Raw genomic sequence first — 15590 nt, 5'->3', positions numbered from 1 at the left:
AACCTTCTGGAATCGATTGTGTAGGTTGTCAGCTACACAGAACAGTCATTGTTTTCGCTGTGCGTCTTATTTTGGCAAAGCTACAACGAAACAAGAAAGGAAAGCTAACTTCGGGCGGAGCCGAAGTTGATATACCCTTGCAGAATACTCTGTAAATTATATTCTCCAAAATTATTCATATGATGCATTCTTAATACTCATAAAAATCGCAACTTTCTTTCTTTAAAAACACCAAAGTTATGGCATTTCCAATCGTTCAGTTATATGGCAGCTATAGGATATGGTCGGCCGATCCGTATGAAGTTTGGTAGGTCGGATTGATTGGCCATAAATAAAACCCATAGAAAATCCCAACTTCCTAACATAACAAACAGCAAAGTTATGGCATTTCCAATTGTTCAGTTATATGGCAGCTATAGGATATAGTCGGCCGATCCCGTTCCGACATATATACTGCGTGCAAAGGAAAGAAGGGTGTGTGCAAAGTTTCAATTCGATAGCTTTAAAACTGAGAGACTAGTTTGCGTAGAAACAGACAGACGGACATGGCTATATCAACTCAGGAGGTGATCCTGATCAAGAATATATATACTTTATAGGGTCGGAGATGTCTCCTTCACTGCGTTGCACACTTTTGACCAAAATTATAATACCCTCTGCAAGGGTATAAATATGTAGTTGTATTTAACACCTTCTCTAGATTCCTTGGAATGGAATTACGGTTTCTTTCAGTGGACATACATGCATAGCGGGCATGACAGTTGGGCACAAATCAGGTTAAACACACGACAAGGAGTGGGCGGTGAGGGGCGTGGATTGAAGGGAAATGCAAACCAAAGCCAAACCAATTGGGTCATAATTGCTTTACGGGCGCCAAACGCAAATGAGTCGTAAGCAGAAGGACGAAGGACGACGCAGAACGAAGGACCCTGCTTGGCAGCAGGAGGAGCCTGGCATCTGGATCAGGACAAGATTGGGGGAGGATTCGAATGCGAATTGAGAGTTAGAGGCTGGCACGATTGTCGAGGGGGCAGAACCTGTCGATTTGCATTCAGAGCCATTCAGACATATCGGTCGGGCTATGTCCCCCGGATGATAAAGGCCACACAAATCTAATTATCAATTGGTATAAGCACTGAGCATTTATCCAAGTGCAGTGTCTCAAGTGGACGAAACGAGTATGAGTTCTATGGGTGTACTCAAAAAACTGTGACTCGAAACACACAAATAAAATTGAAGAAATAGTAAAATAAATATATTTCTTTATTAGTTAAGATCAAGTAAATCAATATTTTATTAGTCTTCTGTCTTTAAATTTAAATAAAGATAACCTGATATAAGCTATTGGCTTTTATTGAAGAAAAATAAGTAAAATAAACATTTTACCTGAGTTTAAAATTTTAATAACTTTTTTCAAGACTTTTAATATTGAATTTCAAATAAAGTTTAAGCTTTGTAAGCCACATTTTAATTATGATTATTGCTTATTATATTATAGCTTCACCCAATAAAACTCTTTAGGCTTAATTTATTAACATAACTCCCTTTAAACTCAGCTTGCACTTATTTTCCCCCATTTCTCAGAGGCTCGTTAACCCATGCAGTGCAATTCTCGATACGTTAACCGCACTCATCATTAGTCCAACTGAGTTATTCATTCAAATCATTCATTCAGCGAGTGCAAATATTTGCCAGCTTTTCCGGGAGGGAAAGGGCAGAGGGGGCAAAAAAAAAAGGAAAACGGAAACAAATCAAAAAGGAAACAAGTAAAAATGATTGCGGCTCCTGTGGCGTCGTCATCGTTAATTTGTTATTTGATGTGCGCTCTAAGCACACATAACCGGAGTCCCAGCGCTTAAGACCGCCCCCTAGCACCCCCCGAAACCCCCTGCCGCAGCCACTGGGGCGCACTCAGTCATTCGCTGGAGCCAGTGACGAAGGACGAAGGACGACGACAAACGTCAACGACGCACTTAATGAGCCCCGTGCGGCCAACATGTTAATCCATCCCGGACTGAACGAAGCACACTGCCAGGAATTCAGAGTACGGTTCAAAAAAAATAATAATACTCGAGAATATTCCAAAATACAACCTGCATAACTATTTTAATAATTTAACAATTATGATTTTTTAAATGTTAAATGCTGTATATAATCTGTATAGTTCTTTAGAGGTAGCAAGATCATTATTAATATTGCATTGTTTTAATGGATAAATCTTAAACTTCATGGATTTAATAATAGTAATTCGCCAATGCAATTAAAAGTAGTCACAAGAAAAATGTACGAAATTTTTAAATGTATGGAAAATCATTATTGATTTTATTAGAATATTTTTTGGCAAGTGCACCGACTCCGGACTATGGACTCTGGACTCCGGACCAACGGACCCGGCTACAGGCGTCGTCATTCAACACGATTGCCCCCGTCACCCACACCACCGCCCGCCGGAAACACCCCATCGCATTTGTTTCGTGAGCGCATACGAATGCATTTTTGTGTTTTAATTGCCCCCCGGCTCTGTTAAATCCCCAGGCGAATTTAGCAGCAGTTTTTTTTTTATACTTTTCACGCTCATTTATCGGAGGGTGATGGCTATGGTGATGATGGTGGTGCATGGTGTTTGGTGGGTCAGAAGTGGAGTAGCATAAATCAAGAAGCTGACGAGGCGTCATTGGCAGGCGACGACGTTCAGTCCAGTCGCCACTTCATAGCCACAGGCTGCTTTTCTTTCGTTTTCTTCGAAATGGCAGCAAAAAACTACCCACCATGCACCATGCACCATGCACCACTCACAGCACCACCCACTCCTGTTTACACTTGCAATAACTTAACGATGGGGAAAATTCGCCAAAGAAAATTATAAATTAATAAGGAGCAAAATTCCATTTGAAAGGACTTGGGTATAATTGAGCACATTTCCGTTACATTAATAAATCCTTGGGAATAGGAGCATGCATAAAAAAAGTTAACAATAAAACCATTGCCTTAATTTGGAAAATAGTTTTTCAGCCATGAAATTAAAAGAGAAAGAATGAAAGCACTTAGAGTATAATTATTATTGGGACTTTGCCTTAATGTGGAAACAGAAAAAATGTAATAATTACATTTAATTGTAAAACTAATAAATGAATTTCGGCCAATCAGCAATTTGCCTTCATAAATATTGTAAAACTTTTATAAGGAATTCTGGAGAACCTCAATTGAGATTTCTCTAACTTTGCAGTGTTTATTTAGAATATTAAATTATTTCAATTAAATTAAGTTATATTTGTGACTGTAACTATAAGTTGATATAGTCAAATGAAAAGTAACTTAGCAAATTGTGGAGTATGTGAAATACAAATTAGAAACATGAAAGTTTTTAAGGATAATTGAGTTGTTTTTTGTTGAGAGGCTACAAAAAGTCAGAGTCCTGTGGGCGGTGGACAGTGGGTAATGGGCGGTGGGTGGGTGTTTCAGAAACAGAAAAAGCGGAACTATTGCGACCAGGCCAACGATAACGGCACTAACAGTGGGCTGGAACTGGCCAGTGGCCAGTGGCTATGGGCCATCAGACATCAGACATCGGGCATCAGACATCGGGTCCAATGGGGACTGGAGACCACGGACTACCGACTACGGACTACTGGCTACAGAATACAGACTAGAAACCAGAGACCAGAGACCAGGGGCCATGTCCACGATGTCGTTGTCGTTGTCGTTGTCGTCATGGCCCTGTTAGATCGCTCTTTGGGGTAAAATAAATTACCATAATTTAAGCGTAATTCAGTGCCAGTGGCAGCAAAAACTGTGGACCGTTTGGCGGTAGCGGGGGCGGGGGCGGGGCCTTCAGCGGTTCCTCTTAGCTGAAACAGGATCTGGAGTTATGGGTGGGCGGCCGACTTTGTCGTTATGTCGTCTTCTTGGCTAAGTGGACATGAAACATGCACGACCAGCCATGATTTGTTAGTGGCCATAAGTGCGAGTACGAGTATGTGTGCGGCCCTTCCGCCATATATTGTTTTTTCTTTTTTTAGCCCTTCAGAATCGGCATATGCAATTGGTCAATTGATTTATGCAGCATTTACGTATAATCCAGGGGGATTTTTTCGCAACCTTAAGCTGCCTCAATTTTGTTGCCCTCCCATAGAGTCTTTACATCAAGTAAAACATAAGCATTCAAATAATTAAGTATATATACACTTAAATATAAAATATTGAATATTTTTATAAGCACTATTATTTATTTATTAGGCTATACATGAAAAAAGATACTTAAAATCATTTCCTTAATATTTAAAAAAAATTGTGTTTAAAAATATTTTTAAAAAACACACACACATTGCTTTAAAAGTATAGCTACGTATAACCCCAATTACAATGTTTAACATTTCCGTTAATTGTCTCAGCACTTTGATATTTTTTCGGTAAGCTGACCTGTCTTAATTATTTATTACAAGTAAGGAAAGACAAGTGAATTAATGCTGTGGGGCAAGAAAATTAATTCACAACCATGGAGATTGCTATCATAAAATAACTGCCCATATATTAGGGCATTTTCTGGTCGTTTGTGTGAAAATCCCCATGGGATTTCAGCCAGGACAAATGTCCGAGCGTGTTTCAGTTAAGCTTTTTGATAAACTGCCCCCTGCCCTTGCTGTCTTTTGAGGTTCTTAAACGTTTACGGCTGCCATTTTTTTTGCCGGTTTTTTTTTTTTTTTTGGGAACATAGGACCAGCAGACCAAAACCAGCCAGACAGCGGGGGGTGAGGCCTTGGAAATCAGGGGAGGGGGAGGGGGTGTAGCTCCCAGGACGAGTACAAGGCTAATAAAGTTCAATAGCCAAGGCGACGCCTGCTAAATGTGCGCACAGCTCATTTGATGCACATTATCGTGGGGTTCAGTTCGGTTTGCTTTTTCCAACGACTTTTCATTTTGAATGTTTGCCAAAAAAAAACCATAGACAGAGAAAGGGATCAGGAGCTGAGGGGGTGAGGGTAAAAAGGAAATAAAAACATTTACAAGGCAGAGTTCCCACTGACCTGTCCCCTCTTTATGGTCCAAAGAAAATATGCTCATGTTGTTTTCGAGCGTCGGCGACGGCGCCTCCTGCAAATTGGTAGCCATGAATCGAGCCGAATGAATTGAATGGAATTGCAAGGAATCGAAGGGTGTCGGAGGAGGGTGGAGGAGGGTATCGGAGGGCCTGGGAGGGAATCGGATGATATTGACGGGTACAAGAGGGCATTGAATGGAGGGAAATGGCATGGAATCGACTACGAATCGAATTGAATCAAATGAAATGTAGCCAAATGAAAGAAAACCGAATGAATAAAGTACCGAAACGGGAAGATGCCCCTGGCCAGGCCAATCATTCCGATGATGAAGCTGCTGATTATGATGGCGATGCTGATGAGGCTGACGATTTTGCCCGTTTCCAATGTAATGTGCTTGCGATTGAACTCCATTGTGAGCCGATTGAGCAGTTGGTAGAAGTAAGTATACACACATATATAACAGAACAGAAGGGTTAAGAGCTGCAATTTCAATATCAAAAGAAATAAAAAGGAAAAAAAGTTTTTTTGTGACCCTGTTACGGTAAAAATCAGCTCTATTTCCCATGTTGGAATTTCACACCTCGTCGAAATCGTTACAATATTTCCAACAATATGGCATTTACAGAATAAAAATATTATCAAAATTATTTTGGCCAAAATCAACTCAATTTTCCCGATCTATAGGATATAGACGTCCGATCAAATTTACGTACACATACATATAAATACAGGAATGCAAAATGTTGTTGGTTTTAGGTTTAAAGCGAAGCTCGCAAATGGTGTAGAAACGGATTCGCCTAGGATTGGTGATCAAGAATATATATTCTTTATAGGTTCGGAGATGTATTCTTCTATGCATTACAAGTTTCTGACGAAAATTATAAAAAAATAATATTTAGTGGCCCATGAGGGGATCGAACCCGCGACCTTCGCGTTATTAGCACGACGCTCTAACCAACTGAGCTAATGGGCCGCTGATCCACGTCCGTCAAAAGGCCACCAAGAGCAGAGAGAGCCCCCCAGGCTAAAAATAGAACCGTGGGGATCGCAGAGAGCTGAAATAATCTTAAAGCTCTGCGATTTGCAATAATGACGTGGCACCGAAAGCTCAATCCCCCCAGTGAAAGAGAGGCTAGATGTAAGGCCACGCGACAGAGCGACATAGCGACAAGGAAACCGATGCCGGAAACTTTCCTGTTTAGCTCGCGGCAGAGACAAAAGCTACAAAAATATAAAAAAACACTAGAGTTTCCAAGTCATTTTGCACATTTTCTTGACATTTCATTTTTTATACACATTTTTCCGCCGTCTAGTTATTCTTTTTCCTTCTTTTTTTTTCCCATCTTTTTAGTTATTTCAGCACTCATTTCTTGCGTATGGAACGTGTTCTATTGTCGGTATTTGTGCTCATGAGCCAGGAAGAGGAAGCAGCTGCACCTTATTGTCCGTCCGTAAGTTCGTCACTCCTTCGTTCCCCTTAGTTTCCCATTTCCCCATTCACCCATTCCGGCATTCCTTTCCGTCAGTTGTTCATTAGAGCGTTGCTTAATTAGCGCCTCGCTTTGTTATCGCACACACACCCAAGCCCCCCATTCTCCCTCTCTTTCTTATTAGGATTCTATTTCGTCCCCTCTCTTTCTAACTCCGGACATGCCGTCTCGCTCTCGCACTCGCACACCCCGTTTGGCTTATTCGCATCTTGATCCACAGATAAAACAAGCGACCGTGTGGCCTAATGGATAAGGCGTCGGACTTCGGATCCGAAGATTGCAGGTTCGAGTCCTGTCACGGTCGATTAATATAATATTTTTTTCTTTTTGCTTTTTTGTTTGGATTTATACAATTTTCCTAAAGATAGAAAATTCAAATAGTTATATGCCACATACCAAGTTTCATATCTGTAGCCCTACGACCAACCAGTTCCTACAGCATATTCAATGTGGAGTACAGAGCTGCAATACAATAGTTGCATTGAGAAGTAGCCTGATGTCTTTTCATTGAGAATATACCAAATTGATATACCAGACGCTCAAAGTTGCCGTTTAATAACGTTATTGAGCTAACTAAATTTGAATATGCGTAGTAAATAGTTACTTAAAGCTGCCACATACCAAGTTTCAAAAGCGTATCCCCTAGACCCGAACAACCAACCTAGCACACCCAACTAAAAACACAGAAATGCACTACAATAGCGGCATTTAAAAGCAGACCGGTGCACTTTCATTGAAGTTTCCACTCCAAGTGCCGGCGATCCGATCGGATCGGGCATCAATTTCGTGCTGTGCCTGACAGCGGCTGTCGCTTATAAATTGCAGAGCCCACAAAAACAGCAAGAACAACAGTGGCCATGGCCACTATGGCAACAACGGCGACAAGCGCTCTGACATTTAACATCCGGTTGAAATTGTTCAACGCATTTCCGGTGCCCTCTGGTGCCCAGAGTCGCCCACCCGGCAAAACCCAGAACCAGCCAGAACCACCCACAATCGTGGCATCCCAGAAGACAGGACGTTGGGTCCTCGACCAGCAATTAAACGCTTATCGAGAAGTTGGCCAAAAAGAGAAAATGGCAATGTGGAGAACGGACGACAATGAGCTGCCTTGCATATAATTGAGGTTATGGCCGACTCTGGGCCACCTTTGGCCCGAACTTTTCCGGCAGCAGGAAAACAGTTTTCGCTCTCGCTGGCAAAAAGTTTCGCCCGCCGCACACAGCATAAGTTGAAATGTGTCTACCAGCTGGAACACCTGGATAGTGTACGTATTCGTGTTCGTATTTGTATTCGTATTCGTACCATTCCTGTGCATATGTATATGCGGCAAATAACTGCAGACAAAAGCCGAAGAAATTAATTAGGGTCTTCTTCACCTCCGCCATCATGGCCATCATCACCATCATTATCGTCGCAGGCAACCTGCATCAAAACTAGCAAAACGGATGTCACCCGTAAACAAGCGGCGGGACAAAGGCAACAGAGCTGGGAAAAAGGACGAGCAAGGACGAGACAGGAGCGGACTGGGATAGTGAAAGAGTCGGCAAACAAATCGAGTTGTTGGCATGGAAATTAATTGCTGCAAATTGAGTAATGGTGTTGGCCGCTGTCAGGAGTGCCCCCCAAAAAAAAATGGTAAAGACAAAACGGAGTGACGACTTCAAACTGCAATTATCCTTAACGATTTCTCTGAGCCTTAGGGGCCTACGAAAGATATCCATCAAATTAAATCTCATTTTCATGTCAATTACTTTGGAGTCTTAAAATATTTTATTTTTTATATTTGGTCAAGATCTTAGTTTTGTCTTTATATATTAGGTATATGTATATTGGTTTCCAGTTTAACTGGAGTGCCACATTTGTAAAATATTGCCTAAAAATGTTTTTATTTAATCAAATTCAATAATTCAGCTGCAAATAAGGCACCCTCAGCTTTCTAAGAAGGAAATTTGTAGAACTATATTGAGTTTTCCCCGCTCCCCAGCGCAGACATCAAAGAAAGCCAAATTCCCTGTGTCATCACATTTAAATATATGTACACTTCGTTCCCCTGATCAAATCAACCTGAAGACCCTGCCAAGTTATGATTACGCGTTTTTCGGCGCTGCCTGCAAATGAAATGTTTTGTCAACTCTGAACTGCCAAAACAGCGTCAAACGGCGGCGGGCAAACAGAGACAAACAAACACACAAACAAACAGGCGAACAAACGAACAAATAAGCAGGCAAACAAACAAACAAACGAACGAACGAACAAACATTGACGCAATTTCTGCTGCAATATGAAAAAGTTTTCCCTGCTCCTGCCACGCTTTTCCAGGCTTTTTTCCTTCTCCTCCCTTACAATTTTTTTTTTGGTTTTTTGCTGGTATTGCTCTGAGCTTCAGTCGACGCTGTAATTTGCATTTGTAATCAAAAAGTTGCACATAAACTTTGTTTTATGCTCATTTTCCTCGGCTAGTCACATGTGTGTGTGTGTGTGTGTGTGGGCCCGCTGAAAGCCTCCTTCGGTTGCTAAGACATAAAAGGGCACACAGCGCCCAGGACGAACTCTCATCATAATTTTCCTAATTTCAAATTATTTCCATTAGTGGAGTGAAGCAAAAAAAATCGGGAAGCGAACAAAATTAAAACAGACGGGTTAGCTGGCAGTGACAAAGCTTTTCAGGGAAAAAATACGTACTCTAGACTTCAGCATATATCAGGAAAAATATGACGAAAACAAAGGATTATAAACACTCAGCTCTTCACAATAATGGCAAAATGCTGTGTGATGCTTTTACCTCATCTTAGTTAAATGATTTAAGTATCCAAGTAGAAGTACATGTTTTTTATTTTGTGTGCTTAATTTAAGTGAAAAACTTAGCCATTCACATCTTTAAAAACCGAACTCTTATTAGCAAACAGATTTCAAGTTTTCTCTCTTTCAAAAACTAAAGCAAAAACTAACTAAACTAAGCATCCCAAAATATGCAATTCTTTTCCGCCTCTTAAAATGTTCAATTAAATCCATATAGAAAAATCACCAAAATTGAAAAGCTGAAAATTGCCATTTAATCAACTGATGCCGTTTCCGGCTCTATCGGTTTGGGGTGAAGCGAAAATCAAATCAAATATTTACTTGCTGTTAAATTTATGACGGAACGGAAATCGCATAAAAAGGTTGACTCTGTCTCGCTTCCACAATATGTTGCTTTTTCGCTTGCTCCCACTGTTTTGTGGTCGCATAAAAAATGCGACAAATATTTGCGTGCAGCTGCGACCCTTCAAACCTTTTCGGAAAACGGAACGGAAAATGTCGACAGTGGTGAGTGGGGTTTTTCCTGGAGGACTTTAAGCCATTTTCCCGGGCTCCTTGGCTTCGAGTAGGCCGAAAAAGCGATGCCAAAAGCCATTTAACTGCATTTATCTGGCTAGAAAGCCGGGAGGGGGGGTGACATCTGATAGATAGATAAAGGCTCTTGACTTGCTCCCCATTTTTCTACTCCTCCGGTCAATATTTAATTTGTCAAATGGAGATTTCCCTGTCGGCAGCAAAAAGTTTCCAAGGGCTTTATATCCAGTTGCAGTCGCTTGCATTTAACAATTTGTTGATAAATTAGCCAAAGCCAAAGTCGCTGACGAGGGGGACCAGTGGCTTAAAAAGTTGCTTCCCTTTTGCCCCGGCTTTTCATATCCGACCTTAGCACGTGACATTTACTTTTTCGGACACACAAACATGCTCTGGCCGTCCCGAGAATGAAGTTTTAATGCAGATTTATCACCCGGGCACCAAAGACAAAGGCGGATGACAAACACTTTCGGACCGAGCGGTGAGCTGGCTTCTTTGTCTTGTTGATAATGTCAACAAGTTTAGGGATAATACTTTGCACCGAGAAAATTTAAATTTACACAGGATCTCATTTTGAAAATCTATTTAAGTCATAAAATTAAGTGCAGATGGGAAACATATAATTTGTAAGTTTTGTACATTTTTTAATAAGATCCTTACAAAAAAAATACTTTACCGATTTACGGTTTTTATACCTAACAAAAAATAATTTTTTTTTGTAAATTGAATTTAAAGAGCTTGAAAAAAGATTCAATTGTTTTAATTACAATTTGTTAAACCTTTTTTTCATTATTAGCATTTACTGAAGCTTAAAGAATGTAATTTCAGATAACTTATTATTATTTAAGTTTAAGTCTTTAATAAAGTATTGTTACCTGAACGAAATAAATTCAAAGCTGATTGTAACTCATTTTCTTGATTAATTTTTCTCCTTTGGGAAAATTATTTGATAGATTTCGAAGTCGTCATCTTAAGTTCTTGCTCAGTCATGTTTAATTTGAACATTTCCAAGCATTTCTAAAGCAATTTTAGGGCAGTTTGCCCTTACTCTTGGAAAAACGTTTTGCCTGCCCTGGAAATTCCGCACTTTTTGCTGACCGCAAGTTGACAGAGTTTCTTCGTCCGGAGCCAGCGGCGGAGATTTAGTTAATTAAAATACAATAAAATATGCAGAAGTGCTGAAATACTTAGGCCAAGGGAGGCCGCAAAAGCCACAAAATGCCCGGGGACCCACTCGCACTGGATCAACTTCACTCAACTCTTTGCCAGTTTCAAGTTTCTCGGCTACTTTTCGGGCCAAGTCAATAGCCGGGCCAACAGAGAGAGCGAGAGAGAGAGAGAGAGAGAGTGCGGGAAAGAGAGGGAGAGTGAGTGTGAGGAGTAAGAAGTGGGTGTGCCACATGGCGTATGCGTGATGTGGAGGAGCAGGAGGAGCAGCTGGAGCACTGCAATATTCAGCAACCAACTGCCACCGAGTGGCAACTCAATTAATCCGCCCCCCCTCTCTCCTCCTCTCCCCCTCCTCACGACCACGTTAAATGCATTTACATAGATTTATTTTCAAGCGGACACCGGACACACCGAACAGCGGACATCGGCCTTTAAAGGCCTGCTTAAATTTGGATATTTTTGTAATTTTATTACCATCTGGCTTTTTACTCCTCTTTTGGTTCCCAAGTGACGTCGGTTAACTCCCGGCCCTTTCTCGATTTTTATTTTGGTGGTTTTTGAAAGCTTTTCGTGTTTCTTTTTGCGAGAAGCGAGAGGATTGCCAATTATGCAGAAGGCCGCTGAATAAATATGAAATGACATAAATGACCACACAACACAACGGCATCGGTGGCGGCCACAAAAAGTTTCAGTTTTCCAACATTTTCGAACCCTCGTCTAGGCGGCAACAATACCAAATACAACATTGACAGGACAACAAAGCCGAGCGGTATAAATATCCTTAAAAAGGGGTGTGGCCAGGCGGCAATAAATAACATTTATGACTGACCAGGGTGCTTAAATATTTACATAGAATAATATTATTTATTAATTTTTCAGAAGGGCAAAGTAAGAAAAAAGGAAGAAAAAAAAGGAAATGAAAAGCAAAGAAATGACAAAACAAACAAAATGAAAAACTTTCTATTATTTGTGGAAAAATAAAGACGAAAATGCTTTAAGCTGGCCGGAAATTAATGGTAGAAGTTAAACAAAAGTAATGAGAAAATGTTGTTATATATATTTATTTTTAAGTGCAATCAATAAATATTTTTTTCTTTGAAACACTTTTTTCTATGTTAGCAGAAGGCAACGATTAAAATATTGAAAGCTTTATGCATATTTAAAGTTATTTATAATTTCATGAAATGTAAACGGAATGTTTGCTAATTGAAATATATAGACTAGCCAGTATTTTGGTAGTTATCATTCTTGGGATAATAATTATGTTGCAGTTATTATGGTTGGCTATACAAATACCATTTTATTATTTTGTTTTCAGTCCATCTGCTTACAGCTTCCAGTTTCGTTTCGCCTTTCCTTTGCCTTGGCTAATTCACTTGGAAACTCACTAATAACTTGATTCAATTTACATTTAGTCCATAAAAAGCTGAATAGCCCCCGCTCCCCCTGCAATTGCGATTTCTTTTGGGAAAATATACGAAAAAAGCGGTGAATACAAAGCGATGAGGCCAAAGAAGAGCGGAAATCGACACAAAACGTAGCGACTTCAATGCAGACGAAGGCTAAAAAAGAAGCCCCGCTTCCGGCAGTTGGTCCTCCGGACACAGGACACCAGGCACCAGACACCAACACGGATGCGGATGCGGATGCGGATACGGACTCGGACGATGTCCGGACAAGATGGGGCAATTATTGTAAGCGGCTTTCATCGTGCGATGATTACACTTACAACAGAAATGGGGCGCGCAAAGTGAAGCGGCATTGAGGATACAAGCCAAAAAAAAAACGAAACAAGAAACAGATATAGCCACATAAAAATAATATAAAAAGGCGGTCAAGAAAACATTTCTAAGAACGCATCTGCTGGCGCTTTAGTCATGTTTGTTGGCCTAATTAGTGGCAGTGCATTTTTATAGCATAATTTTCGGCGTTGTAAGCACTTTTCGTCCCACCGCCATCCAAATTGTACAACATGGAAATATAACATTAAAATTTATGAAACTGCAGGGGGGGGTTGGGAACTGCACAAGCCGAAAAAAGCCCAGAACATGGACTTGGCTACATTACACACAGCGGGTGAGGAAATGGGGGGCCGAAATGGAGCAAAAATGGGGAATGCGGTCTGGAATTGAGGCATCTGAGGGATCTGCCAACGGGGGCAATTAGTGGCCAGTGTTTCCCCAAATCCCTCCCAGTCCGGAAAATCCCCGGCTAACCATTTTTCCTTCGCCGGCGAAACTCACCTGCAACGAGATAAGAAGAGATAAAGAGTTGAATTAATAAATAGTCCAGCGAATGAATGGGAATTACTTAGTTAAATGCAAGCCAGTTGAGGTGTAATTATATAAATGCTTAAGGCACAAAAGTAGTGGGTGAGAATGATGCTTAAAGTATTTCAAACAACGGACGAGAGTTTAGTCAAAATATAGATAGTTCTAAGGTTGATTAAAGATCGGTTAAAATAAATATTTATTGCAAAGAATAACCTCCCTTTCGATCGGTTTTAGTAAACATGTTTGAAAACAACCATTTAGCTATTTCCATTTTAACACAAGGTTTACTTTTCAATCAATCTTACGTAAGTGTTTTTTGTAATTTTATTAATGCTAACCTATTTTCAAAATTTTAAAAACAGATTTAGATTTAATAACTTTTAAAAAATTAATATAATGAGTTAGTAAACAAGAAATTAACTTATAAAGAAGACTGCCATGCCTAATTAATTGCCAGGCTAATGGGCACAAATTAAATGCCTTTACAAAAGTTAATAATGTTGCAATCACGGGACTTTAGTAATAATATTTTGTATGTAAGCCGGCAGTTGCGAACTCCTAATGAAACCCCCTCGAAGTCTGCTATCGAGAAGCTCCAGACCGGCAGTGCCAAGCCTTTGAGCAAAACTGATAAATGAAATAATAATTTCCATTCGATGAAAGTTTGTCTGCCGCTCAAAAGGACTTTTAGCAACCAACTTGCAACTTGCTACTTGCAACTCGCTGCTTGGGCCCTCGTAAATTTATGAACTTTATGGCCGGCAACTCCAGAGGCCGCCAGTCGACGGTCGACGGTCGAGGGTCGTTAGTCGGCAGTCAATATCTTGTGCATTTCAATAGTTCATATATTTCGGTGGTTACCCTTGTTGTGCACACCCCATTCCACAATCCATCCGCATTCCGCATTCCCCCGATGCCACCCATCGCTGGCTGCAATAAAAATGCATTTCATGCTCGAAACATGACTTGGCTCAATTTATTTTACTTTGCCGCATTTAACGACTTCACACAGGCGCCGCCAGACTTGGCCTAAACCAGACACTGCAAGAAAATCTATCTATCTATATATTATCTTGCTTAGATCAGCTTCCAAGAAAATTAAAAAAAGAAGGCTTCGTTTTATTTAGCATTTTTATACTCCTTAATTTGTCTGATATTGAAATTTGAAATGTACTTCCTTTTTCTAGTTAATTTAACTATTTTAGGACCTTTCTATTTTTTGTCTAGATATTTTTGTAAGAACAGAAAACACTCTAACGCTTATAATAAATCATTATAAAACTTTATAGAGCTTTATTTTGCATTTTTATTATAAATGAACACTTTTTAAAAAATTGCAACTTAATTCTGGGACTACAAAAACAAATTAAAAAATGTCTAAAGTAATTTTATAACGAGAAACGAGTAATGAACAAATTACTCTCACATAAAAGAAGACCCTTTTGGCTAGTTACATACCTTTTCTGGCAGTGTAGCCTCAGTTGAATTTGGCAACTCCATCTATCTGTGTCTGCTTGCCCCCAAACCTTAACCCCCCGTGGCCCCCTAACCCCCTGCCCACACATGGGCGCCGTCGTACATGGCCGGTGTAATGGTGTTAGACCACAATGAGCTCAATTTACGCCAATGATTGGCGGTGCTTGGCAAAGGCGGAAGCGGCGGACTTACACAGACAGAGATTTTCAGGGGCGGTGCATGGCGTATGAAAAAAAGGGGGCATGGTCTGGCGGTTTCTCCTCCGTTTCGGCTTGCAAAAGTTTCTTGTTTGCATTTGCCTATCGTCTGGGACTCAGTAGGAGTTGGCGGTGGTGGTGGCCAAAAGGATCCAGGATCCGGGATCCGGGACTCGGGACATAGTATTCGGGAAAGCAGACGTTAAACATCGCGTGCAGACATTGCCAATGTTTGCCACGCCCCCTTGGCGCTGCCAGCCGCCCCCGCAGCCAGACACGAGAATTTTTGCCACTGCACACGAAAAATGTTCGACAGTCGTGGAAAAAGCGAGAAACACAAGTTGAAGTTGAAGACTTTTTGGGCCAACACACACCAAAAAAAAAAAAAAAAACAAGCAAGAAAAAAATAAGAATTGCAAAAAAAAATCAACTGCAGGGGGATTCCCAGCTACCAAGCTGTCATGTCCCAGACACAGGGGCGTCGTGCGGCCAGGGGCTACGAACCGAGACTGCATTTCTTTGGGGCGAGCTTGATCAATAACTTGGGAAAACACAAAAAAAAGGATACAAAAAAAAATTAAGATAACATTATGGAATTTTCTTGGATTTCCT

The 15590-nt window shown here is 40.6% G+C and overlaps 1 protein-coding gene and 2 non-coding genes across 4 annotated transcripts in view; 1 reads left to right on the top strand and 2 right to left on the bottom strand.

The window, feature by feature from the left end:
* LOC108051153 (glycine-rich cell wall structural protein) overlaps nucleotides 1–15590 on the bottom strand; it is an 86171-nt gene that overhangs the window by 23874 nt on the left and 46707 nt on the right. The window lies entirely within an intron of this gene.
* Nucleotides 5939–6012, bottom strand: Trnai-aau. Its single transcript has one exon. It is a non-coding gene; the product is annotated as a tRNA-Ile (tRNA).
* Nucleotides 6761–6833, top strand: Trnar-ucg. The gene has a single exon. It is a non-coding gene; the product is annotated as a tRNA-Arg (tRNA).

Source organism: Drosophila rhopaloa, unplaced genomic scaffold (assembly GCF_018152115.1).
Source record: "Drosophila rhopaloa isolate 14029-0021.01 unplaced genomic scaffold, ASM1815211v1 contig_3, whole genome shotgun sequence".
In the NCBI taxonomy this organism is placed as follows: Eukaryota; Metazoa; Arthropoda; class Insecta; order Diptera; family Drosophilidae; genus Drosophila; species Drosophila rhopaloa.
This window is presented reverse-complemented; position numbering and strand designations above follow the sequence as displayed.